Raw genomic sequence first — 27,139 nt, 5'->3', positions numbered from 1 at the left:
TCACCTAGAGGGATGAGATAGCGACTGTGGGAGGGAGGTGCAGGAGGGAGGGGATAGGCAGATGTATGTATGCATATAGCTGATTCACTTTGTTATACAGCAGAAACTAACACAGCATTGTGAAGCAATCATACTCCAATAAAGATGTTAAAAAATAAAGAAATGTTGAAACAATTTTAAAAATTAAAATTATAAAATGCTACCATGCCTCACTTAAATAAACATTATACTGAAGTCTGAGGAGGCTTTCCTATTATTACACTGGACATGATAAAGCTCTGAATAGAACACTGCAGAGTGATGCTGAACATACTATATATCTTTATGACATTCACAAAAAGGGATGACTATGCCAACATTTGAATATTCAATATTTAATTCAATTGAAATATCTTATCAACAGGAAGAACTGATGTGTTTATAATCATCTTGCAGGAATTTCTTTTTTAAAAGAGCAATTTATCTATCATAGAATTTTAGTTTTTAAATTCTGATAGTATCCTCCAAAAATGTCAATGAAAATAATGAACATATTAAAGATTGTAATTAAAATACAGGAAGCAAATATTTGCATATATATGTGTATATATATATTACATTGTGTATGTGTCCTATTATTTCACACAATGCCTCTATGAAATAGACATTACAATTCCTATTTTATACATGAGAAACTGAGGCTCTGAGTGATTAAGTGATTTGTCCAATATCCACAGTTGGTGAGTGGTTGACCTGGAATTTGAAATAAGATATGTCTTATTTTAAAGCCTGTATTCTTAAATTCTATGCTATTCTGGTTCCAAATAGTATTTTGCAAGTGTGCAATGTTTTACATCTTTATAATAGTTCCTTGCGTGATATTTATTTATAGTGACTTTTCTCAGTTGCAAATACTGTTATTTCCATATATATATACATATATATATGTATATATATGCTACTAAATAATTTGTATATGATCAACAAAGTAAATAAGAAGGAAAGAAAACAGTGGTTCTGTTTAATTTTTCTTTTGAATGAACAGAAATGAAAGAGCCAATCAAAGTGCATTTCATTTTTAACCTCAAACTGACCCTGTCTTTTTCTCTCTGAAAAACAACTATCCAAGCACAGTTAGCCCTAGAGAGACTAATTTTAACCTTTTTCATAACAATCATATATTTAGAAAAAGATAATTGGAGTATATTGTAATATAGCTTTCAAACTACAAAAAAACCCTGCAATTTTTAATAAGTTAATACTCAGTTATGAGAGTGAAAATATAAACAGGTCAAGTTAATAGTACCACAAACTATTTTTAAGAGAAAAATATAGGGACATAAGTATATGCCTTCTTGGGGACAAAAAGACATAATTATTATATTTTCTTCTGAATCATGTGCAACACTCTTACGCTCTGCCAACCTGTTTTCTAGAATACTTTATTTCTACACATAGTTAAACTCTATTTTTTTAATCTTTGTGTCCCTTTAAGACCATTGCTTCTTCCAGCAACTAATCTTGTCTCCCTTAACCGAGGAGGTCACCTCCAAAGGTCATACATACATATCTCTTTGCAATCTCGTTTATTACATTCAAGGACTATCACAACCACTACGATCTATGTGAGTGTGTCAGCAGTTCCATTTTATCTGTACCCAGAAATTGCAATTTCCTTATTGAAGTCTGGAAGTTCTCTCCAAGGACTCTCTCCACAGTACAAATAAATGTAAGGGTACTGAATTAGAACATTGAATACTTTGGTTATTTTCCACAAACAATAAATAAGAAGTATCACAAGGGTGCAGATGAATCCAATATATAGCTCGAAAGAAAACCTCTTTTACAAAGACAATGGCCAGCTCCGATTTCGGCCATGGCAAGTGAAAGGAGAATGCCTATGTGAGAGTTTTCTTTTCTAGGTTTGCTTACCGTGCAATCAATTAAGAAACATATTTTAGTTATATGCCAAGAGTAATAAGATTCATAGCAAATGTTACCAGTGTAGGAGTTGTGGATCTCCTGGAGTTTGGGAGATATAGGAACTGAATCTTCTTAACAGAAGGTAGAAGGGGAGAAAAATGGCATACTTTTTCTAGTACTTTCTGGCTTCCAATCCAATACCAACTATGATTTGTGGATATAGATTTAGTAGTCACTTCAATAACTATTATAATAAAAGAGTGAATAACCTAGCTTTAATTGAGTAATAATACAGGTAAGATGAATTTTTGGGAGGGTCATAATAAGAGGTTAATAAAAACATTTCTGTAGCTGGTGATTTCTTATCTGTGAATAAAATCACAACTCTATTATATTCACCCAATTTTCTAAGATAAATCTTTCCTCCGGAGGAAAAAATGAGTCTATCATAGTGTTTTACCTTTAATTTCCATTTTCTTGGTTAATCCTTGCCTCAGTTTCAGATCATACAACTTAAGATTCCTTGACAGAAACTAGTACACAAAAATTAAAGTAATACAAGTCTATTGTGGAACAGTTTATGATCACTAAAAAGCCATAGAGTTCAATTAGTGCATGCAGAATTGCTAGATATAGCAAATAAAAATACAAGATACCTAGTTAAATTTGAATTTTAGATAAACAATAAATATATCTTTTTAGTTAAGAATTTCCCATGCAATATTTGAAACACTCTTTTGTTTCAAAAGATCATTGTTTATCTGAAATCCAAATTTAACTCTGCTTCTGCATTTTGTCTGTTAGTCATATCTATGCAGGAACTAGCATATAATGGTATTTACCAGGGGCTGAGGAGAGTGGGAAATGGGATGTTGATCAAATGGTACAAAATTTCAGTTAGTGAAGATGAGTAAGTCCTAGAGATCTACTGGACAGCATAGTACATATAGTTAATATAGATTGTTAATATATATTGTATACTTAAATATTTGCTAAGAGGGTAGATCTTAAATGTTTTTGTAGCAAAAAATAATAAAGAGAGCAAGAGGAAACCTTTGGAGGCAATGGATATATTTATGGCATAGATTTTGGTAATGGTTTCATTGGTATACACTCACCTCCAAATTCATCAAGTGGTATACATTAAATACGTACAGATTTTTGTATGTCAATAATACCTCAATAAAGTGGTTAAAAAACTAATTGGATTGATCATTTTGAGCTTTATTAATTACTTGATATTTTAACACTACAAGGGTGTGTGGTGGTAGTTGTGTCAATCCATGTGATAAAGATTGATCTAGTTTTGTCATGGGGACAAAGTAAGTGATTTTACAAGTTTTTAATCATTTCAAAGTTCATCTATGTGGAGGAAAAATGTTAATTTTAATGTGAATATTACATAGTATTAAGTCCATTTATATATATTTAAAAGTATTATGATAAACATCCAACAATCTAGTGCAAGATATATGAACTTAAAAAGATACAGTATTTAACTTATTTTTTTCTTAAACTGACACAAGGCAAGCTATATCTTTGACTCATCATCTAAGTTACCCCAAAACAATGAAATAAATAATATCTTAAATACATGTATTACAATGTAGTATGAATATAAATCATAAAATGGGGAAATGGGTAAATATTGAGGATTACTACACTGTTGGTATTTTTAACAGCTTTATTGAGATATAATACAATTCTATTCTATTGATTTATATGTCTATCCTTAAGCCAGTCCCACACTCGCTTGATTACTGTTGCTCTGTACCATTGGTGTTTTACTTTTTTATTTTTTTAAAGATTTATTTATTATTTATTTTTTTTATTTTATTTATTTCTGACTGTGTCGGTTCTTAGATGCGGTACGTGGGATCTTTTGTTGTGGTGCACGGGCTTCTCTCTAGTTGTGTTGTGCAGGTTTTCTCTTCTCTAGTTGTGGTTCGCAGGCTCCAGGGCACATGGGCTCTGTAGTTTGCAGCACGTGGGCTCTAGTTGAGATGCACAAGCTCAGTAGTTGTGGCACGCTGACTTAGTTGCCCCACAGCATGTGGGATCTTATTTCCCTGACCAGGGATCAAACCTGTGTCCCCTGCATTGTAAGGCAAATTCTTTACCACTGCACCAGCAGGGAAGTCCCCCATTGGTGTTTTAAATTTAATTACCTTTGCTTCCATACCTATGTCATAGACATTATGTGTTTTCATCTATGCTTATAAATGCAGAATCACAAATTTTGATACTTCTGAAAGCTTCAGGAATAAATAACAACATGAAAGTTTTTTTGTTTGTTTGTTTGCTTTCATTGGGATAGGCTGTTGAATAATGTCCTACATTATAGGAAGCTCTTTTTTAGGTACTTTGAAATGACATAGTGTTTTATAACTGCAATCCGTTGCGAAATGGTCCAAATGAGAGTGTTTTATTTCATGAGTGATTTGGAGTGGGAAATGAGTTAAGGAGGGCTAAATTGGATGACTTGTTACAAACATTTGACGCTAAAAATAAGCCTCAAAACATTATCCATCTCATCCTTTGGATAGGAAGAAAACTTTTTAATTAATTAAATCAAAGCGTGATTGAACTAAAACATCCCTTAAATTTGAGGTACAAATAAACTCATTACTCTTATTTTTTCATTTATTTTTGTGCTACCTTGTAATGAGGAGTTGAAGTATTTCCCTATGGGACTGTTTACTTGGATTGTCATAAAAACACTGAGTTTTATATTGTCATTACTTTTCTCTGTCAAGCAGGTTTGTTGTTTCATTATTGAAAATAGGTCATACTCATTTTTTTACAATTTGACAAATAAAATGATTAAATGATTCTGCCATGGTTCTGATATTTGCACAGGATGAAGTGATTCTTTGAGAGAAGGCAATGCCACTACTGTAGAGTTAAGAATTATAATGTGCTCAAACTTAAGCTCACTAGGTTGTACATTTTTCATAACATTTCTACCTCAAAGGCTGTCAGTATCCCCAGAAGCATATAATCAGGACCAGTAGGTATACTTGTAGTTCCACGAACCATCAAAAATCAACCCCTCCTCTCCTTAATGTTTTTGTTTTTGTTTTAATCCTCAAAACACTTTTTTGTCTGCTAACAGTACCTTTCTCCTGAATATGGTGCTACTATTCCTATTCATCCCTTTTTGCAAGACAACCCTCTGTTAATCTGGGAGCCATTACCTACTCTTTTAAAGGCATTTATCTTTTGCAATTCAAAAATTATTTTCCCTTCTAAATGAAGCTTCCCAAAGTGTCCATATCTACCCTTCTATGAGGAGGTACTTCAGTTACATAAGGGGATTTTCTAATACCACTCTTGCTAAGAAAATAAAGAGAGAGAGAGAGAGAGAGAGAAACTCTACCTGAGTACCCCATCTTTAATAAGCTCCTTACTAAACTGAAATATTAACATGTCTGACTGTGAAACATTCATTAATGTGAAAATCCTTAATAATTAATTCACCAGTAAGAACAGCCGGATTGGGTGGCATTTTGATATTATCACAGTAAGGTTGAAGGGGAGTTTATAAAAGGTTAGAAAATTAAATTAGAGAAAAAATTTATACTAAAAGTGATGAATGAACAAAGATTGTAGTACCTACACATAAATGCTGCTAATATTCTGGTGCCTAACACTGTGCTATATGTTTCAGATTGTAAGAGAAAATTAAAGATGTTGTCCCTGGCAAGTCTGGAAGTATTTCTAATCTCTTTGCATAAATATGACCTGCATACATGAAATAATTAGAGAAGTTTAAGAAAGTACTGTGTGTTCAAGGATTAAAATTAGTGATATAATAACAAATGTTTTAACCTGATGGAACAATGCTTCCCACTTATTAATTTCAATGATAGTCTTCAGGGAATAAACTACAAAGGAATTTTTCTGATAAAACTGCATATGCCTTTTTAATGCTTGATAATATGAAATAACAGCTAATCAAGGTTATCTAGGATTGTTATTACTTCCTGCAACATATATTAAGGTCTGCTTTCAAACCAGAAGAGTTCCTGAGGATATACTTGTGCTTAATGTTTTCCATTGTTAACAGTGTTAAAAATTTATCAGTATTTAACCAAGTCTTAAATTGTCTGTAAAAATCAACAGTAAAAGTGCTTTGAATTTATTTTATCATTGCAATACTCTGCTACTATACAACATAAACAATATAATATATATTTATCATATATAAACAGCCATATTGTGCATTGGGGGAAACTTTATAATGATACATGAGAAATTGTAAGTTTTCATTAATATTAATGGTACGTACACATCTAAAACACAGGCTACTACAATATAAGAATTTTCTTTGTTTTGGAAAACTGGAAAGCACATTTGGTTGAAAAGTTTACTCTGTATATTCTTCTGCAATAGTTTCAACTAAATAATGTATTCGTGTAGGATTAAATCCACTCTATATTTAGTTTGCCCATGAGATAAGAAACTAAAAGGTTATAAACATTATTACATTGATGAGAAATGAGAAGGCTAACAGCCATCAAGTAATTATTTTTTATTATAAAGATAAATGGAGAAAACTTCTGGCTGTAAGGACAATATATCATAAGATATATTAAAGATAATTTACTTACAAAAATTACAAATTGACAAAATCATTAGTTGTAAAGGGACATTTATCTTACGATTATATTCAAGAATAGAAAATTACTGACTAGACGTATGAAAACAAATAAGACCATACACTAAACACCAAGAGTGAGCAAATATGTCCTCCTTGGGGAAGAATAGGAATACTAACATTCCTATTTTTAACGCACAGAGGGGCAATTAAATCCTTTAGCAATTGTTATAGGATACAATATAGATGACAATCTTTCAAACTTGTCTTATTGATTTCACCAAAGTGAAATGCTTAGCAAAGTAGCATTAATTTTAAAACTTACAGGAGAAAAACATTGTGCTATTAAAAATGAAAAATTTTCATACTGTATCAAAAGATTTTCTTTTTAAAAATGCATATAACTCCCAATTCCCACATCTAATTGTGTGCAATAATTTAATGGACAAGAATTCGTATTTCAAAATTTGGACCTCTATTGGGTGAGATGGAGAGAGACTTTGGGAAAGGGTTTATGAGATCATAACAAGAACAAGGTCCAGTCAGACCCCAAAATGGTATAGAAACGTTATGCTTCCCATGGGATCTGTTTGGGAGTTTTCTCCTGAATTAATATCCTGAAAAAATTATATTTTTTCTTCATTTTTTTTGGACCACAGATGTTTTTGGCACAGTGTTGTCAATTTACATAATATATTATATTCATCATATTTGCCTTATTTCTTCTGCACATCTGCCTTGGATTTTAAAGCATATGATTCAGAGTAATATTTAATCAAAGAAATTTTATAGATATTATGTAGATTTGTTTCACCAAAAAGATTGTCTAAATTGGCTAATGACAAAATGTATATTCTAGGCAAAGGATTTCTCTAGACATGAATCTAAGGGAATATTTTCCAAGACAGATAATTTTTTTTTTTAAATGTTATTGTCTACTTTTTCATCAGCATGTTGAAAACAAAAATGCTCACAAATAAACACTGGTAAAGATGTAAAAAAATTAGATACATAAGTAAAAATTGTAAGAAAATATTAATGGTACTGATTATTCTAGTTTAAAAACAGGGTAAATATTAAGATATTGATACATGAATGAGCCAGGTAAAGAATATACCAATTTTATAGTCTTCATAGATTAAAATATGTACTGGTACACCCCAACCAGAAGCATCTTACTTGCATGTAGTAAATCACATTTTAAGAATTTTTGCCAACATGGATGATTTGAGTTGATTTGCAGGCCTATCCACCTTAAAATACTTTAAATTACTGGATAAAATAGAAAACATAACAAAGCAAAAACAACACTGAAAATAAAATGGATGAATGCAAAAAGAAGAAAAAGAAAATCCTCTGGTTCTGGAAACAAAAAGGAAACAAAATCAGATATTTTAGGATTATCTTCTCCATAAATGGCAGAAGGCCAATAAGATTGTTTAAATATATGTCCACAAATTCTGTGATAGTAATCTTGTTCAAAGGTGCATTTGAATTGCCTTCCTCCTTGAATATGGGTTAATCTCTTTTTTTTTTTTTTTGGCTGCATAGAGTGGCATATGGATCTTAGTTCCCCAACCAGGGATCAAACCCATGTCCCCTGCAGTAGAAGCACAGAGTCTTAACCACTGGACCACCAGGGAAGTCTCAAATATGGACTAATCTTAATGATTCATTTATAATAAATAGAAGAATGCAATGGAAATGATTTGTATATTTTCTGAGATTAGATAAGAAAAGGCAATACATTTTATGCCTGTATCTTTATGCTTGCTCTTGGAATCCAGCAATGATACAGTGAGGAAGCCATGCGGCTATAGAAATAGGCCACTAGTAAGTGTTCTGGCCACAGCACCATTCATTCACTTGAGCTCCCACCATCAATCACCATGCAGGTTGTCAGCATCTTGGTGGTGTAAGTCATTCCTTCTTTCTCTCCCATTTTTTTAAACAACTAGACATCCATACATGAACAAAAGTGCCTTGACACCCTATTCCAAGGGATCTGGGAGGACTCTTGCCCACCTATGCATTTGAAAATAAACAAAATGATAATGGCTGTGGGTCCAAGGGAATTGGAAACATTTCTCACTGGTACTTGCCATACTTGTCATGGTGAGGAAAATGAACATGGAGAGTGCTGACCTGGGTAGATAGTCATAGTGAGAAAGAATTTGTCAAATTCCAGTCCACCTGAAGGGAGATTCCAGAACACCATCAGAGTGGGATAGAGATGAGTATGGATAAAAAGGACATAAAGGAATTTTGCCAAAGCTGCCCCCCACCCCCGGGTGACACTGCATGGGGCTAAGTTGTCGTGAAGCAACCAGAGCAACCTCTCTCACAGAGAAGGTGGGAAGCTAGGACCTCTCTTGTTGAAGAGGTGAAAAAAGGTGTGATCACAGCTGGAGAAACCTATTTTTCACCTGCAGCACCCTGGTCTTTGAGATGGGATCTCCTTGACTGGGGGGAGGGAAGAGAAAAGAAAGGAAACAGATCAGAATACCAAGGGACATTAAAGGAATGTTGTTCCTGTGTCAGCTTCAGGACATAAGAGGAAGTCTACTCATAAGCTTCTGGGAATACTTCACTTGAGGATCTCCCCACTGGGTCAGTGGGCAACCCCAACACCTCAAGTGCTATACCCACACCTCTCCCCACCCTGTGTCCAGCTTCTTATGTGCACTCCCAAGTGCAGCAATGAGAGCAGGTGGGGTAATTGGAGTGGTCTCAGACAAACAAATCAGAGTCTGTGGGCAAGGGAGACACCACAAACTGGAGCTATATTGCCAACTTCCAAAAAACAAAAAAAGACGTTTGCTGAAGCCAGCCTGGTGAATTATAGAACAAGAGAAAATACAAAAATTAAGAAATCTGCCACAAGAGGTAGTAAGAAGAGTGGAGCAGATATATTCAAAATAAGCCTAGGAAACCCCAGATAAGCAGCACAATAGAGCGGTACCCTATCTGAAGATGGCCAGTAAAAATATTTCAAATATGAAAGAGCAGAGCAAAAATACAAGGAACTTAAAATTCAAGGGATTAGTCCATCATCAAAATATATCTATGCTTCTCCAACAACTAAGCTCAAAGACATGGAATATTGCAATTTAGCTGATAAAGAATTCAAAAGAACTGTATTGAACAAACTCAACAAGCTACAAGAAAATTCAGAAAGTCAGTTCACTGAGATTAGAAAAAAGATACATAAACAAAAGGAGCTCTTTACAAAAGAGATAGAAACCATCAAATATAACCAAACAGAAATCTGGAGCTGCAGAATTCAATGAATGAGATAAAGAATAAAAGAAAGAGCATCTATAGTACAGCAGATGGAAGATAGAATCAGTGATTTAGAGGATAGGAATTTTGAAATAATATAGTTATGAAAGAACAACAACAACAATGAAAAGACTATAAATGAGTGAAGAAAGCATGTATGATCTATGGGACTCAATCAAAAAAAAAAAAAATCTGAATAGTATTCCAGAAGTAGAAAGAAAGAGAAGAGAGCAGACAGTTTAGAAGAAGAAATAATAGCTGAGAACTTCCCAAACCTGGGGAAGACTTGAACATACACATCCAAAAAGTCAATAGAACACCCTATTATCTCAGTGCAAAAAAGACCTTCTTCAAGATACATTATAATGAAACTGCCAAAAATCAATGATAAAAAAATAATCTTAAAGGAAACCAGGGAAAAAAGAGAGTAATCTGTAAAGGAACCTTGATTAGTCTACAAGTGCATTTCTCAGCAGAAACCCTACAGGCCAGGAGAGAGTGGAGTGACATATTTAAAGTGTTAAAAGGTAAAAATTGCCCACCCAAAATACTTTATCTGTCAAAGTTATCCTTCAGATATGAAGTAGAAATAAAGGTTTTCTCAGACAACAAAAGCTGAGGGAGTTTACCATCATTAGACCTGCCTTTCAAGAAAGGAGTTCTTCAAGCTGAAATGAAAAGATGCTAATCAGTGATATGAAAGTACACAATACACAGGTAAAGTTAAAAAATAAACCACCAGAATTAGAAAACTGTAACTCCATATTAGGATGGTGTTAGAAATAATTCTAATTTTCCTCTCTCATCCATTGTATCATTGCTGTCATTCATTTCAATTATATATAAGAACATATATACATATGAAGATATATGTATATACAAAAGCATACATAATTAAATAAATTGTTGCTTTTATTATTATTTTGAACAAACTGTTAACTTATTTCAATTAATAATAGGAGAAATAAAAATTTGTTAGTTTACTTTAATTTATTCCTTCTTCTATATGAGTTTCTGATATACATCATTTTCTTCTCTCTAAATAACTTCTTTTAACATTCCTTGCAAGACACGTTTACTGACAACACATTCTCTCAATTTTTGTTTGTCTGAGAAAGTCTTTATTTCTCCTTCACTTTGTAAGGATAATTTTACAGGGTACAGAGTTCTAAGTTGGTGCTGTTTTTCTCTCAACACTTCAAATATTTTACTCCACTCTCTTATTGCTTACATGGTTTCTGAGAAGTTGACGTCATTGTTATCTTTGTTCTACCATAGGTAAGGGGTTATTTTTTTCTTACTTCTTTCAGAATATTTTCTTTATTTTTGATTTTCTGTAGTTTGAAAAAGATATACCTAGTTATAGTGTTTTTGGCACTTATTCTGTTTGGTGTTCTGTGAGCTTCCTGGATCTGTGGTTTAGTATCCATCAATAATTTGGAGAAATTCTCAGTCATTATTCTTTCAAATATTTCTTCTGTTCCTTTCTTTCCTTATTTTCCTTTTGGCACTTACATTGTAGTTTTCCCACAGTCCTTGGACATTCTGTTCATTTTTTATTCAGTCTTTGTTGTCTTTACTTTTTTCACTTTTTAAAGTTTCTATTGATAAATTTCAAGCTCAGAGGTTCTTTCCTCAGTGCATCCAGTCAACTTAAAAGCCCATATCAAAGGCATTCTTAATTTCTGTTACAGCGTTTTTGATCTCTAAAATTTCTTTTTGGTTCTTAAGATTTCCACCTTTGCTTACATTGCCCATCTATTTTTTATGCTCTCTATATTATCCATTGAATCCCTTAGTATTATTAATCATAGTTGTTTTAAATTTCTAGTCTGCTAATTCTAACATCCCTACTATGTCTGGCTTTGATGTCTGCTCTGTCTGTTCAAATTATGTTTTTGCCTTTTAGTATGCCTTGTAATTTTTTTCTTGATAGCCAGACATGATGTAGTGGGTAAAAAGAACTGCTGTAAATAGGCTTTTAGTAATGTGGCAGTAAGGTATGGTAAGAGGGTAAATGTTCTATAGTCCTACAATTAGATCTTAGTCTTTTGGTGAGCTTATGCCTCTGCACTGATCTTCACAAGTATTTTTCAGTTATTTTCCTCCCCTCTTAGGTGGGAGAGAACAGCTACAGTGGACTGGATTTGTGTGTTTCCCTTCTCCCTCATGGAAAGCTAGGTCAGTTAGGGTCTTATAATACCCCAGCAGGTTAGGCTCTGGTTAACAAGTTTCAGCTGAGGGCAGTGCTCTTGTGTATTTCAAAAGGGGTCCATATCCCCTCCTCCTGCTGAAAGCATTGGGAGATTTTTCTCCAATGTTTACTGTGGGAACCTACTTGAGCTCCTGGACATAAATCTCAATATTGTGGGGTCCCTTTATAAATGGGTTCCCCTGGATTTTTTAACTCTCAGAATTGTCCACATTGAGCAAGTCATCAATTACAATTCAGGTATTTCTACTCTGACAGTGTTTCCTGCAGCAGTTTACACTCATTATTCTCTGTTCCAGTAAGCCATGACTCCATGTATTCACTTAGCTGTCTTTCCAATCTTGGGCACAGCAGTTTACCCTGTGTTCTCCCCTCTCTTATGGATCCAAGGAGAGTTGTTGATTTTTCAGCCTGTTCAGCATTTTACTTATAGTTAAAACAGTGAGGCAACTCCCAAGCTTCTTACATGTGGAACCAGAAACCCATTATTTTAAGTATAGTTTTAAATTTTCTAAATGGAAGTCTGTTTAATAGATGTTACACGTTTCTAGTTTTATTGCAGTGTGATCAACATATTTTTGCCCTTTCTGCTTTATTGAACTTATTAAGGGTTTCTTTATCATTTATTACAAGTCCCTATTGTGTATTTGTATCTTCCATATGTGCTTGAAAAGATTGTACAGTCTCTGTTATTGGGATATATATATATATATATAAAACAGTATACACTAATCAGAGATGCTATGCTATTTAACCTATTTATTATGTTCCCATTTTACCTGTCTTAGAGTGTGAGTGTTATAAATTCTCCTAAAATTAGTTTGTTTCTGTTTATTTCTTCTTAGATTTTTTGTAGTTTCTACTTTTTTGATCATTGCAGATTTATTTGGACAAGGCAGCTATTCCTATTTTATCCTCATTTTGTGTTGTGGACTTTATCATTATAAAGATTTCTTCTTTGCCAGTTTTAGTGCTTTTGTTCTGACTTCTACCCTGCAGAGTACCAGGTTCATAACCTTTGCTTTCTTATTGTTTGCCTTTTCTTTGTAAATGCTTGCCGATCCTCTTATTTTGGCCCTTTTAAATCACTTTTCTTCATGTGTTGTTCTTGTAATCATCATGTATTATTTCTCCACAGAGTTTGCTTTCTTTGATTGTTATGGATTTTGTTTTTATATTTTGTTTTTTATTTAGGAGGTTTATATTTTTATTTGAATATTTATTTTTACCTTAATATTTTTACAGTATCTTTAGTCCCCTCTTTTCTTACTCAGGCTTCTACTCTTTAGTTTGCCATCTTTAACTGATATCTTTTTACTTACATTTACTACTATGTGGCAATTAATGAGATTATTCTGGATACCACATTCTCTGATCCTTCTCCTTTTATAATATGCATCCTTTTTACATTATCAGAACACATAACATCAAAATACATCCTCTTCTTACACCCTTGCCCCATCTATGTTTTAGTCCGTGTTTTGCAATTGCACATGCTTAATGATGTGCACCAATCCTTTCTCTAAAATTTCCACAGTATTACCTTGGTTAGGAGAAATTTGTCCTCATCGAAATTTATCATGAAGAGCTTGTGAGCACAGTACTCCCTAAATCATTATATGCTTGAAAATATCTTATTTTTACTTTGAAACTTGAAGGGCAGTTAGCTTGATAAGTTCTGTCCAAAGACACAGGAAAATTTTATTATGGATCAATTATTGAATTAAATTATTTTTATCATGACATTTAAATATCTTCAGTGTAAAGCCTGGTATAATTTCAAATCCTTATATCAATAATTCTTAAGCTTTTATAGACTGAAAAGCATTCACAAACCAAATGAACAACAACAAAAAAAACAAAGCTAATTTAATTTAAATTTCAAAATTAATTTAATAGGGTGTATGAATATGACTTTACTAAAATTAAATTGCTGTCCTAAATGAAAATATAATACTAACTACTAAAACATAATTTCATTTGATTTCAAGTGCATCATTCCTATTATATGCCAGAACATTTGTTATATATGAATATTTGCTTAATATTCTCCTATTAAATACCAGAAATGTTTGTTCATATAGACTGCTGTGAGAATTCAATACATGATATGCAAATGATATCTACTTCTATTCTAATCTTATTAGCTAGTGATAATTTGTAGCAGTTCTCTTTGGTACTAGTATAATTGTTAATTCCACAAAACTTCTCAGTCATTTATTTATATCATAAGTATTTATGGAGCACCAATTGTGTGTGGGTTACTGTTCTAGGTGTTAAGAATACAACAGTCAAACAGAGCATCTGTCCACATAAAAGTTAAATGCTGGAGAGGTATATGATATATAAATAAGCAGATACATAATTATAATGTCAGGTAATGATAAATGATATAAAGAAAAAAGAAGCAGCATAGGAAGATTTTGAGTGATCATTGTCAGAGAAGGCTCCAAAAATTGTCTTTGAGCAGAGAGGTAAATAATGCAAATGGAGTGAGGCATTCAGATACCTGGAAGGACGTTTCAAGCAGAAGATACAATAAATGCAAAATTTTTGAAGTAGTGTACTCATTTACAAGAGAATTCAGATGATCTTAAAAACATTTTAAAGTATAATTAAGATAAATATATACATTGTATAAAAGTGTAGAGAAATGAGAAACATTTCATATTATGTCTATTGAAAGCAAATTAATAAAAATTGACATGAGTTGGACATATTTTCTTGCAATTGTAAAATAGTGCTCCATATTTAATGTTTTTATTTTGGAGAAATTACTTTTGATTATATTCAACTTTGGGGAAACTGGTGAACTACTTAAATTTCTGGAAACTGACAATTGTGATTGGAATACATTCACATTTTAAAATTTTAGATGTTTTGTCTTTATTGCATTTTTATATTATTTGTACTTTGAAACAATGTCAAACTTAGAAAAATATGGCAAGAACCATACAATAAAATTTTTCCTGAAATATTTACTAGTATGCTGTTAAACTGATGCCCCATTACCTCTGAAAACCTCAATACAAACCATCACAATCAAGAAATATACATTGATATGTTGTAGACATATTATCCTCAGACCCCATACAAATTTCAACAATTGTCTCAACAATGTACTTTATAGTAAAGAAAGAATTCAGTTCAGAATAATTCAGTTCAGAATCATGTGCTGTATTTATTTCTCATGCCTCTTTCTCTATTCTCTTTCATCCTTCCTCAGTCTTTATCTGCCTTTCATGAAGATTACAAGCTTGATATTTGGGTATGTCTAATGTTTCCTTGTGATTATATTCAGAGCAGGCATCTTTGGTAAGGATACCACTGAAGTGATGCTATGCCATTCTTACTGTGTTGTATAAGAACTCATAGGATGCCAGTTTGATCACTTTGATCACTTGACATGCTTCTTCACTATAGTTACATATTTTCCTTTTGCACTTAAAAAGCATTTATGAGGAGATATTTTGAGCATCCCTTTCCTTATCAAAATTTCAATTTATTATTTTATATTAGTACAATTTAGTGGTTTCTAGTTCAATTTCAATTTGTTATTATTTATTCTTAATGCCAAATTTGACAAGTGGGAACACCTTTAAGTGGGATTCTATAGCCCTTTTTTGTTGTTGTTTTGTTTTAATTTATTTTTGTTAGATATCACTGAAGTATAATTTTCACTCAATAAAATAAATCTCTTTTAGATGTGCAATTTGATGATTTTTAACGAGTGTATCTGGGCATATAGACACTTCTACAAGATATAGAATGTTTCCAACTTGGGGGAAAATTTTCACTGAGTCTCTCACATTTTACACATAAGACATCAACAGTCAATTTGTTCCGGACTATTTTTTAAAAAATATTTCTATAAGCAGATAATCCTGTAATAATAGAGTTGTTTCTTACTTTCTAAAAATGGAAGTGTTTTCCTCCTCAGAGCAGATTTATTTACATTCTAGGATAGTAAAGATAGAGATGTTTCCCTCCCCTTCACAAAGCAGATTAGCATACCTCCAAGGTAATAAAGAAAATGCCCCTCTCCAGATGGGATTGTGTTAAGGTAATTTGTGATGCCAACTACAGATGGTTTTGGAGATAAAAGTGTCTCAGAGTTTTTCAAAGTGTGTCTAGGCTCCCTTAGTGAATCTGGATAAATTATAATAGTTATTGTCATTACTCTAGAAAACTCCCTTAGGTTTTATGTTAAAACAAGGAAAACAGTTAAATGTTATAATGACAAAGGGTCAGCAGATTTCCTGTATTAAGGCAACCCCTTTTAAAAAGGTCACATCTGTGTGAGAGATGCTTGAGTTAGTCAAGGAGTATAGACACTGGGGACACACTCAGAAAGCAATGTGGATGTGGCTGTTGAACCAAAGAATTCCCAAAGCTGAAATAGTTGCTATCAGTAATAATGACCTTGTCATCTAGTATAGGGCTTTGGACAGGTTGAAAACATTGGAAGTTTATGTGGTTGAACCATGAATAGCTTCTTTGATGTTCAAAATTGAAAGTAAATGTGCCTTGCTTATTGGGATGAAGCCACACTCTCCATCCATATCCCTGATCCCTTACTCCCCATTCTACCTTGACATCAGCAGCTTTAAAGCAAAAAGTGAGTAGGGGTTAGATTGAGATCTCCCAATTCCTAAAGAGGACCAGTGAACTTATGCACCCAGCTGAATATGCTGGGGACCTCAATCAAGGAAGTAACTCAAACTTGAATGACTCTGATGTACACCAGTGCCCAAGTCACCATCCTACCCAGTCCAAAAGAGGTGTAAAACAGAAGAGGGGTTGGATAAGCACCTGAATAAAAACTGATGCATTTTTTCAGGATTCTTGGTATTGAAGGGAAGCTAATGTAACTTTGTGGGTGGGGTGCTTTGGGCCAATTTGATATACTGTTAGTATTGCTACTGTATGTAAACATATAGTAAGAATTTATGTGTTATATGCTTGTATTCCTCTATCCCATAAGTGACAGAGGGCAAACTTCCAATCATTACATGCTACATGTAGAGTAATGGTAAAAAATATATAAATTGTTCCCCAACACATCTCTCTGAAACAATATTGAATCCTAGAAGAAAAAAATGTAGACTACAGATTGGATTGAAGTTTTAAAATAAGTTGGGATAATAAGAGATGATATATCTAATACAATAACTCTGTATAACCAGTAAAAATGACCAATGAGAGTTGGAGGCTTAGAGTGGATTATCATCAACTCTGTTTCTCTTATAACTCTAGCTGTACCAGATATTGTGATTGTAACTGAATTGACTGCACAGACTGATGGCACTTGGAAATTGCAAATGCCTTCTTTTCTATTCCACTGGTACCTTAGGACCAAGATTAATTTGTATTCACATGTCAAGGCCTCCAATATAGGTATGCAGTATTCTTCCAGAAGAACCTAAACTCTGCTTCATGCAACCAGTGGGTGGCGCAAGATTTAGCATGATTGCCTTGGCCATCTGTTCCAAAGTCCTAACTATATATCAATAGATGATGACCTAGTGGTTGTTGTAGAGTCAGAAGCTTCAGTATCAACAGCCCTGGTTGTAAATGTTATTACATCTCCACCAGCATGGGCTGCTGATAAAACCTAGTAAAATTCAGGGAACCACTCACGAAGTAACAGTTTCTTGGGATTATTTGGGTAGATTCACAATGTTTAATCTCTCTGGCAGTCAAGGAAATATTGCTGTCTTTTGGCTTTACACTTGAGACTCAACAATATATGGGACTATTTGAGTATTAGAAACAGTAGGTGCCTTACTTACGCCTTTCAATTGATCTTTCATATTAAGTAACCTGCTAATCGGCATGCTTGGAAAGGGACTCAAAACAACAGGATTATTTGGAAGCTGTCCAGCAAGCTACTGCATGCTATCTACCTCTTATCTCCTCAACCTTAATGACCCCACTTGAGCTTCAAGTTTTTAACTGATAATTTTGCCATTTGTTGGCTCTGGCAAAGGGAGGTAATGTCTACCAGGATGTGCTCCTTGAAATTTTGGACCCATCGCCTTCTTAACACACCTACCAGTTACACTACTTTTGAAAAGCAGCTATCAGCCTGCTACTGGACTCTGGTCACAATTGAACACCTGATTAAAGAAGACATTGTGACTCTTTGACCTGACGTTCCCATTTTGGAGTGGGTTAACTCGGACTCAGTGATTAACAAGGTTACAAGAGCCCAATAAGGCTCACTTGTCAAATGGAAATGGTATATTCAAAAAAACAGCCAGCTTGGACTTAATGTAGCATTGCAAGATAAAATACAGGACATCCAATTGAATTTAATTTTCAGATAAACAACATTTCTGGTATAAGTACATTGAAAACATTTTGGGGAGTATAAGTTTCAATATTGAAATTGTCTTAAATTCAACCTTAATTGGGAGTCTTGTATTTTTATTTCCTAAATCTGGCAACCCTACCCAGTGGAATCTTGGCTTTACATTGAAAAGTTACATCTATCCTATTAAGGGAAAGTTCATTCTTGTTATACCGCCTTAAGCAAAGCTGTTGGCTTGATGGGGTCCTGGATTTTCCAAAGCTCTCTTAAATGCCTGAGTCTGGTTCATTGATGATTCAGCTAATCTGAATCTATTGATGATACCAGGTATGCTGTAGCTGTTCCTCCTCAGTGCCAGCCATACTGAACCAAATATGTGTGTGGATGCTCTGCTCAAAGGACAGAACTCTAGGTTAATTTCATACATTTGGCCAATGGCCACCTTGATAAACTTTGTTATATTTTCACTGACTCTTGGACTGTTGTCAACAGCCTGGCTATTTTGTCTGCTGTGTAAAACTACAGAATGATAGATGAATTTCATAAATTTTTGAGGCTATAAAATATGGAAACAAATCATGAGTGATGATTGAACTATCTGGTTCATTTCATGTAGATGCTCATTGTAAGAGCCCATTCTATGATGATATTGACTGGAATCAGCCTACTGATTGAGACTGCACTACTTGGAATGCCATGATTGTTGCCTGGATTCATCACCATAAAGAAAATGGCAACAGTTAAAGCATATGCTGTTTCTGATGCAGAAGATATGATTGCATTTCAGATTTGTGATTCCTGGCAACATTTGACCCAATTGTCTTAAAATGAGAGAAGGTACACTGCCTGGGATTGGCCCTGCCTGCTCCTGACAGATTAATTGCATCAGACCTTTTACTCTATTTTCAGGCTGTCATAAAGTTATAAAGAAAGGAATGCTATAATCTCCCAGTGTCATTTTGGATTTTAAAAGTGTTTTGATTTTATTATTTTTTGCATATTATATATTTATGGTTCTTTTGTTTGGTACATAGAAGATCAGAGTGGTTAGATCTTTTAGATGATTTGTTTCTTAAAGCAATATGTAGAGATCCTCTCTATCAGGGGTTAGCAAATAGTTTCTTAAAAGGACCAGTTATCTGTAGTTAATAATACTGTATTGTACATTTTTAAAAAGGGCCAGTTAGTGAACATTTTAGGATTTGTGGGCCATAAGTTCTCTTTCATAACTCTGCTCAACTCTTACTCAACTCTGCTTTTGTAGTACAAAAGCAGCCACGGGTAATGTGTTTTTAAAAAGGAGCATAGTGGTATTCCAACAAAAATTTCTTTATAAAAACAGGCAGTGAGTCAGATTTGGCCCATGGACCATAGTTTGATGAGCCTTATTCTATATTATAATTATTTCCTCCTCAAATTCTACTTTTTGTAATGTAAATCTTACACCAAAGTTCTTTAGACTAGTATATGATGTGTCTATTTTCATTCCTTTATTATCAAATGTACTTTATAAATATCTTATAAATGTGTCTTTTAAACAGAATATAATTTTATTTTTAAATTCATTTACAAGTATAATTATTAATACATCTATGTAATTTCTACCTTCTTAATATGTTCTTTCTTTTTGACATACTTTTACTTTGTGTATTTTTCTTTTTCACTAATCGTGTTGGATTAATAGATATTTCAAAGCTCTTTCTTTGTTTTAATCTCTCTGGTTTGGATGCTATTCTTTTATTTCTATTTTTAGTGGATACTGTCAACTGTTTAATCTGCATATTCAACATAAAAATTCAAGCATTAAGCATTATTTCTATTCTTTTCTAAGGAAGCCCAATTACTGCCACTAATCTTGGTTGTTATTAATCTTGGACTTTTTCTTTTTGGTTGTTGTTAGTTTGTTTGGTTTGGTTGTAATTAAGTTTTTGTGGAAATAATTCTAGATTCACATGCAGGTATGAAAAATAATGCAGAGAGATCATATATATATAACTTATTCAGTTTCCCTCAATGGTAACACCTTGCAAAGCTATAATACAATATAAAAATCAGGATATTGACATTATATAATCAATGGATGTTATTCAGATATGTGGTTTTACTTGTATTTGTTGTGTGTATGTGTTTATTTATTTCAATACAATTTTATAATAAATGTAAGTTCATGTATCCACTACTACAGTCAAGAAACTGCACATTCCATAACTACAAGGCAAGACTCCACTTATTCTTAGCTCTGGAAACCACTAATTTTTCTCTGCTTCTAAAATTTTGTCACTTGAATCATACAGTATGTAACCATTTAAAATTTGCTTTTCTTATACTCAGCATAATTCTCTAGAGATTCATCCAGGTTACTACATCAAAGAATAATTTGCTTATTTTAATTGAACAGTCATATTCCATGGTATGAATGTACCAGTGTTTGTTTATTCATTCACTGAAAGATATTTGGGCTATTTCCAGTTTTTGGCTAATAAGAATAAAGCTTCAGGACAGAGTAATGATGGTGGAGTAGGAGGATGTGGAGTTCGCATCTCCTCACAACTAGGGCAACTACCAGGCACTGGTGGGGGACCTCGGACACCTAATGGGATGGGAGGAATCCCCACATGACCAGGTAAAACATGAGGGGAAGGAGGGGGGAGAAAAAGTGGTGGCAGGATGGGACTGGCGTCCCTGAGGGTCTGCTGGGGGGAAGGGTTTCCTACACTTGGAGAGACCCACTCACAGCAAGGGAATCAGCAGGGATGGGGAGAGACCTTTGGAGGATCAGGGGATCAGAGGGGAATGCGGCCAGTGTCTTCCCTGCCTGCTCAGGCCCCAGCAAGCATGCTGGGGTCCCAGACCTGACACTTCACCCTCCAGGGTTCCCTCCAACTGCACAGGTCCTTAGCCCAAGCCCCCCCCAACCCTCCAGATCCCCGCCCCCTGCCCACCCCCCCAGCTGCCAAGACCTATTCTGGCTTCTTTTTTCTTTCTTTCTTTCTTTTTTTTTTGTTGTGGTTCTGTTTTGCATTATTGTTGTTGTTTCATTTTCATTTTTATTTTTTCTAATATATTTTTATGTTTCTAATTTTATATTTTATTCTTTGTTATTGTTCTGTTCCTTTTTGCTTGTTGGCTTTTTTTTTTGCCACACTGTGTGGCTTGTGGGGTCTTGGTTCCCAGGCCAGGTGTCAGGCCTGAGCTCCTGTGGTGGGAGTGCAGAGTCCAAACCACTGGACTAACAGAAAACTCCAGACCCCAGGGAATATTAATTGGTGTGAGTTCCCCTGGAGGTCATCTCATAACCAAGACCTGGCTGCACCCAACTGCCTGCAAACTCCAGTGCTGGACGCTTCAGGACAAACAACCAGCAAGAGAGGAACATAGTCCCACGCATCAAAAAAAAAAAATGAGATGACAAAAAATCTGTTACAGACAATGGAGCAAGGTAAAAACCTAAAAGATCAAATAAGTGAAATAGGCAACCTACCTGAAAAAGAATTCAGAGTAATGAGAGTAAAGATGATCCAAAATCTCAAAAATAGAATGGAGGCACGGATCAAGAAAATACAAGAAATATTTACAAGGACCTACAAGAACTAAAGAACAAGCAAACAGTGATGAACAACAAAATAACTGCAATGAAAAATACACTAGAAGGAACCAATAACCGAATAACTGAAGCAGAAGAATCAATAAGTGAGCTGGAAGATAGAACGGTGGAAATAACAGAATAAAGAAAAAGAATGAATAAGGACGGTCTCAGAGATGTCTAGAGTAACATTAAACACAACAACATTCAACTTATAGGTGTCCCAGAAGAAGAGAAAGAGAAGGGTCTGAGAAAATATTTGAAGAGATTATAGTTGAAAACTTCCCTAACATGGGAAAGGAAATAGCCACCCAATTCCAGGAAACTCAGTGAGGCCCATACAGGATAAACCCAAGGAGAAACACACAGAGACACTATTAATCAAACTGACAAAAACTACATACAAAGAAATATTAAAAGCAACAATAGAAAGGCAACAAATAACATACAAGGGAATCCCCGTAAGGTTATCAACTGATCTTTCAGCAGAAACTCTGCAGGCCAGAAGGGAGTGGCAGGATATATTTGAAATGATGAAAGGGAAAAACCTACAAACAAGATTACTCTACCCAGCAACAATGTCATTCAGATTTGGTGGAGAAATCAAAAGCTTTACAGACAAGCAAAAGCTAATTCAGCACCATCAAACCAGCTTTACAACAAGCACTAAAAGAACTTCTCTAGGCAGGAAACACAAGAGAAGGAAAAGACCCACAAAAACAAACCCAAAACAATTAAGAAAATGGCAATAGGAACATACATATAGATAATTATCTTGAATGTAAATGGAGTAAATGTTCCAACTAAAAGACACAGACTGGCTGAATAGATACAAAAACAGGACCTGTATATATACTGCCTACAAGAGACCTACTTCAGACCTAGGAACACATATAGACTGAAAGTGAGGGTATGGAAAAAGGTATTCCATGCAAATGGAAATCAAAAGAAAGCTGGAGTAGCATTTCTCATATCAGATAAAATAGATTTTAAAATAAAGAATGTTATAAGAGATATAGAAGGACACTACACAAGGATCAAGCGATCAATCACAAAGTAGATATAACAACTGTAAATATTTAAGCACCCAACATAAGAGCACCTCAATACATAAGGCAAATGCTAACAGCCATAAAAGAGGAAATCGACAGTAACACAATAGTAGTAGTGAACTTTAACACCTCAGTTACAACAATGGACAGATCATCCAGACAGAACATAAATAAGGAAACACAAGCTTTTAATGACACAATAGACCGGAGAGACTTAATAAACATTTATAGGACATTCTACACAAAAGCGTCAGAATACACATTCTTCTCAAGTGCACACGGAACATTCTCCAAGATAAATCACATCTTGGATAAAAAAATCAAGCCTTGGTAAATTTAAGAAAATTGAAATCATATAAAGCATCTTTTCCGAACTCAAAGCAATAAGATTAGAAATCAATTACAGGAAAAAAACTGTAAAAAACACAAACACATGAATGCTAAACAATACACTACTAAATAACCAAGAGACCACTGAAGAAATCAAAAAGGAAATCAAAAAATACTTAGAAACAAATGACAATGAAAACATGATGACCCAAAACCTATGGGATGCAGCAAAAACAGTTCTAAGAGGGAAGTTTATAGCAATTCAATCATACATCCAGAAACAAGAAAAATGTCAAATAAACAATCTAACCTTATACCTAAAGCAACTAGAGAAAGAAGAACAAAAAATCCCAATCTTAGTAGAAGAAAAGAAATCATAAATGTCAGAGCAGGAAAAAAAAAGAAAAAAAAAAGAAATGAAGAAAACAATAGAAAAGTTCAATAAAATTAAAAGGTGATGCTTTGGGAAGATACACAAAATTGATAAACCTTTAGCCAGACTCCTCAAGAAAACAAGAGAGTGGATTCAAATCAATAAAATTAAAAATGAAAAAGGAGAAGTTATAACTGACAGTGCAGAAATACAAAGGATCATAAGACACTATGACAAGCAACTGTATGCCAAAAAAATGGACGACCTGGAAGAAATGGACAAATTCTTAGAAAGGTCCAACCTTCCAAGTCTGAACCAGGAAGAAATGGAAAATATAAACCGATGAATCACAATTAATTAAATTGAAAGTGTAACTAAAATTATTCCAAGAAACAAAAGTCCAGGACCAGATGGCTTCACAGGCAAATTCTATCAAACATTTGGGGAAGAAGTAACATATAACTTTCTCAAAATCTTCCCCAAAAATTGCAGAGGCAGGAGCACTCCCAAACTTGTTCTACAAGGGCACCATCACCCTGATAACAGAACCAGACAAATATATCACAAAAAAAGAAAATTACAGATCAATATCACTGATGAACATAGAAGCAAAAATCCTCAACTAAACACTAGCAAACCAAATCCAACAACACATTAAAAGGATCATACACCATGAGCAAGTGAGATTTATCCCAGGAATGCAAGGATTATTCAATATATGCAAATCAATCAATTTGATGCACCATATTAAGAAATTAAAGAATAAAAACTGTATGATCATCTCAATAGATGCATAAAAATATTTTGACAATGTTCAAAACCCCTTTATGTAAAAACTCCCCAGAAAGTGGGCATAGAGGGAAACTACCTCAACATAATAAAGGCCATATATGACAAATCCACAGCAAACATCATTCTCAGTGGTGAAAAACTGAAAGCATTTCCTCTAAGATCAGGAACAAACAAGGGTGTCCACTATCGCCACTATTATTCAACATAGTTTTTGAAGTCCTAGCCATGGCAATCAGAGAAGAAAAGTAAATGAAAGGAATGCAAATTGGAAAAGAAGAAGTAAAACTGTCACAGTTTGCAGATGACATGATACTATACATAGAAAATCCTAAAGATGCCACCAGAAAACTACTTGAGCTAATCAATATATTTGGTAAAGTTGTGGGATACAAAATTAATACACAGAAATCTCTTGCATTCTTATACACTAATGATGAAAGATCAGAAAGAGAAATTAATGAAACTATCCCTTTTACCATTGCAACAAAAAGGAAAAAATACATAGGAATAAACCTTTCTAGGGGGGGCAAAAGACCTGTATGCAGAAAACTATAAGACACTGACAAAAGTAATCAAAGATGACACAAACAGTTGGAGAGATATACCATGTTCTTGGATTGGAAGAATCAACACTGTGGAAATGACTGTACTACCCAAAGCAATCTACAGATTCAATGCAATTCCTATCAAATTACCAATGGCATTTTTCACAGAACTAGAAAAAAAATTTACAGTTTGTATGAGAACACAAAAGACCCTGAATAGCCAAAGCAATCTTGAGAAAGAAAAATTAAGCTGGAGGAATCAGGCTCCCTGACTTTACACTATACTACAAAGCTATGGTAACCAAGACAGTATGGTACTGGCACAAAAACAGAAATATAGATCAATGGAACAAGATAGAATGCTCAGCAATAAACCCACACACCTATGGTCACCTAATCTATGAAAAAGGAGGCAAGAATATACGATGGAGAAAAAAGTCTCTTCAATAATTGGTGCTGGGAAAACTGGACAGCTACATGTAAAAGAATGGAATTAGAACACTACCTAATCCCATACACAAAAATAAACTCAAAATGGATTAAAGACCTAAATGTAAGACTGGACATTATCAAACTCTTAGAGGAAAACATAGGAAAAACACTCTTTGACATAAATCACAGGAAGATGTTCTTTGACCCATCTCCTAGATTAATGAAAATAAAAATAAGAATAAACAAATGGGACCTAATTAAACTTAAAGGCTTTTGCACAGCAAAGGAAACCATAAACAAGATGAAAATACAGCCCTCAGGATGGCAAAAATTATTTGCCAATGAAGCCATTGACAAAGGATTAATCTCCAAAATATACAAACAGCTTATGCAGCTCAATATCAAAAAAACAATCAACTGAATCAGAAAATGTGCAGAAGACCTAAATAGACATTTCTCCATAGAGGACATACAAATGGCCAAAAGGCACATGAAAAGATGCTCCAAATCACCAATAATTGGAGAAATGCAAGTCAAAACTGCAATGAGGTATCACCTCACACTGGTCACAATAACCATCAACAAAAAGTCTACGAGAAATAAATTTTGGATAGGGTGTGGAAAAAAGGGAACCCTCCTACATTGTTGGTGTTTATGTAAATTGGTTCAGCCACTATGGAGAACAGTATGGAGGTTCCTTAAAAAACTAAAAATAGAACTACCATATGACCCAGCAATGCCATTCCTGAGCATATACCATGAGAAATCCATAATTCAAAAAGACACATGTACCCCAATGTTCATTGCAGCACTATTTGCAATAGCCAGGACATGGAAGCAACCTAAACATCCATTGACAGAGAAATGGATACAGAAGATGTGGTATATATATACAATGGAATATTACTCAGCCTTAAAAATGAATGAAATCGGGTTATTTGTAGAGATTTGGATGGACCTAGAGTCTGTCATGCAGAGTGAAGTAAGTCAGAAAGAGAAAAACAAGTATTGTACATTAACTCATATATGTGGAATCTAGAAAAATGGTACAAATGAACCTATTTGCAAGGCAAGAATAGAGACGGAGATGTAGAGAACAGACAGGTGTACATGGGGTTGATGGGGAGGGAGGGATGAACCGGGAGATTAGAATTGACATATATACACTACCATGTATAAAATAGATAACTAGTTGGAACCTGCTGTATAGTACAGGGAGCTCAGCTCAGTGCTCTGTGATAACCTAGATGGGTGGGATGTTGGGGGTGGGAGGGAGGTCCAAGTGGGAGAGGATATATATATATACATATAGCTGACTCACTTTGTTGTACAGCAGAAACTAACACAACATTGTAAAGCAATTATACTCCAATAAAAAAAAATAAAATAAAGACTAAAATGGCAAAGAACACCCATGTACTGGTCATTCATTTTTTAATGAACATATGTTTATATTTTTCTGAGTTAAAAATTTGAGTGTAATTTTTAAGTCAAATAAATAATTATAAGACCTCCAACTTTTTCATTTTTAATTTTATTTTGGATATTCAGGGTCTCTTGAGATTCAATATTAATTTTAGGATGGATTTTGTTTTTGTTTTTTTTTTTTCTGTGAAAAAAAATAGCCAGCCATGATTTTCTTAAGGATTGCATTGAGTTTGTAGATTGCTTTGGGTAGTACTGTCATCTTAACAATATTAAGTCTCCCAGTCCATGAACATAG

Source organism: Balaenoptera ricei, chromosome X, assembly GCF_028023285.1.
Source record: "Balaenoptera ricei isolate mBalRic1 chromosome X, mBalRic1.hap2, whole genome shotgun sequence".
Classification (NCBI taxonomy): Eukaryota; Metazoa; Chordata; class Mammalia; order Artiodactyla; family Balaenopteridae; genus Balaenoptera; species Balaenoptera ricei.
The sequence above is the reverse complement of the archived record's forward strand: the minus strand, read 5'-3'. Positions refer to the sequence as shown.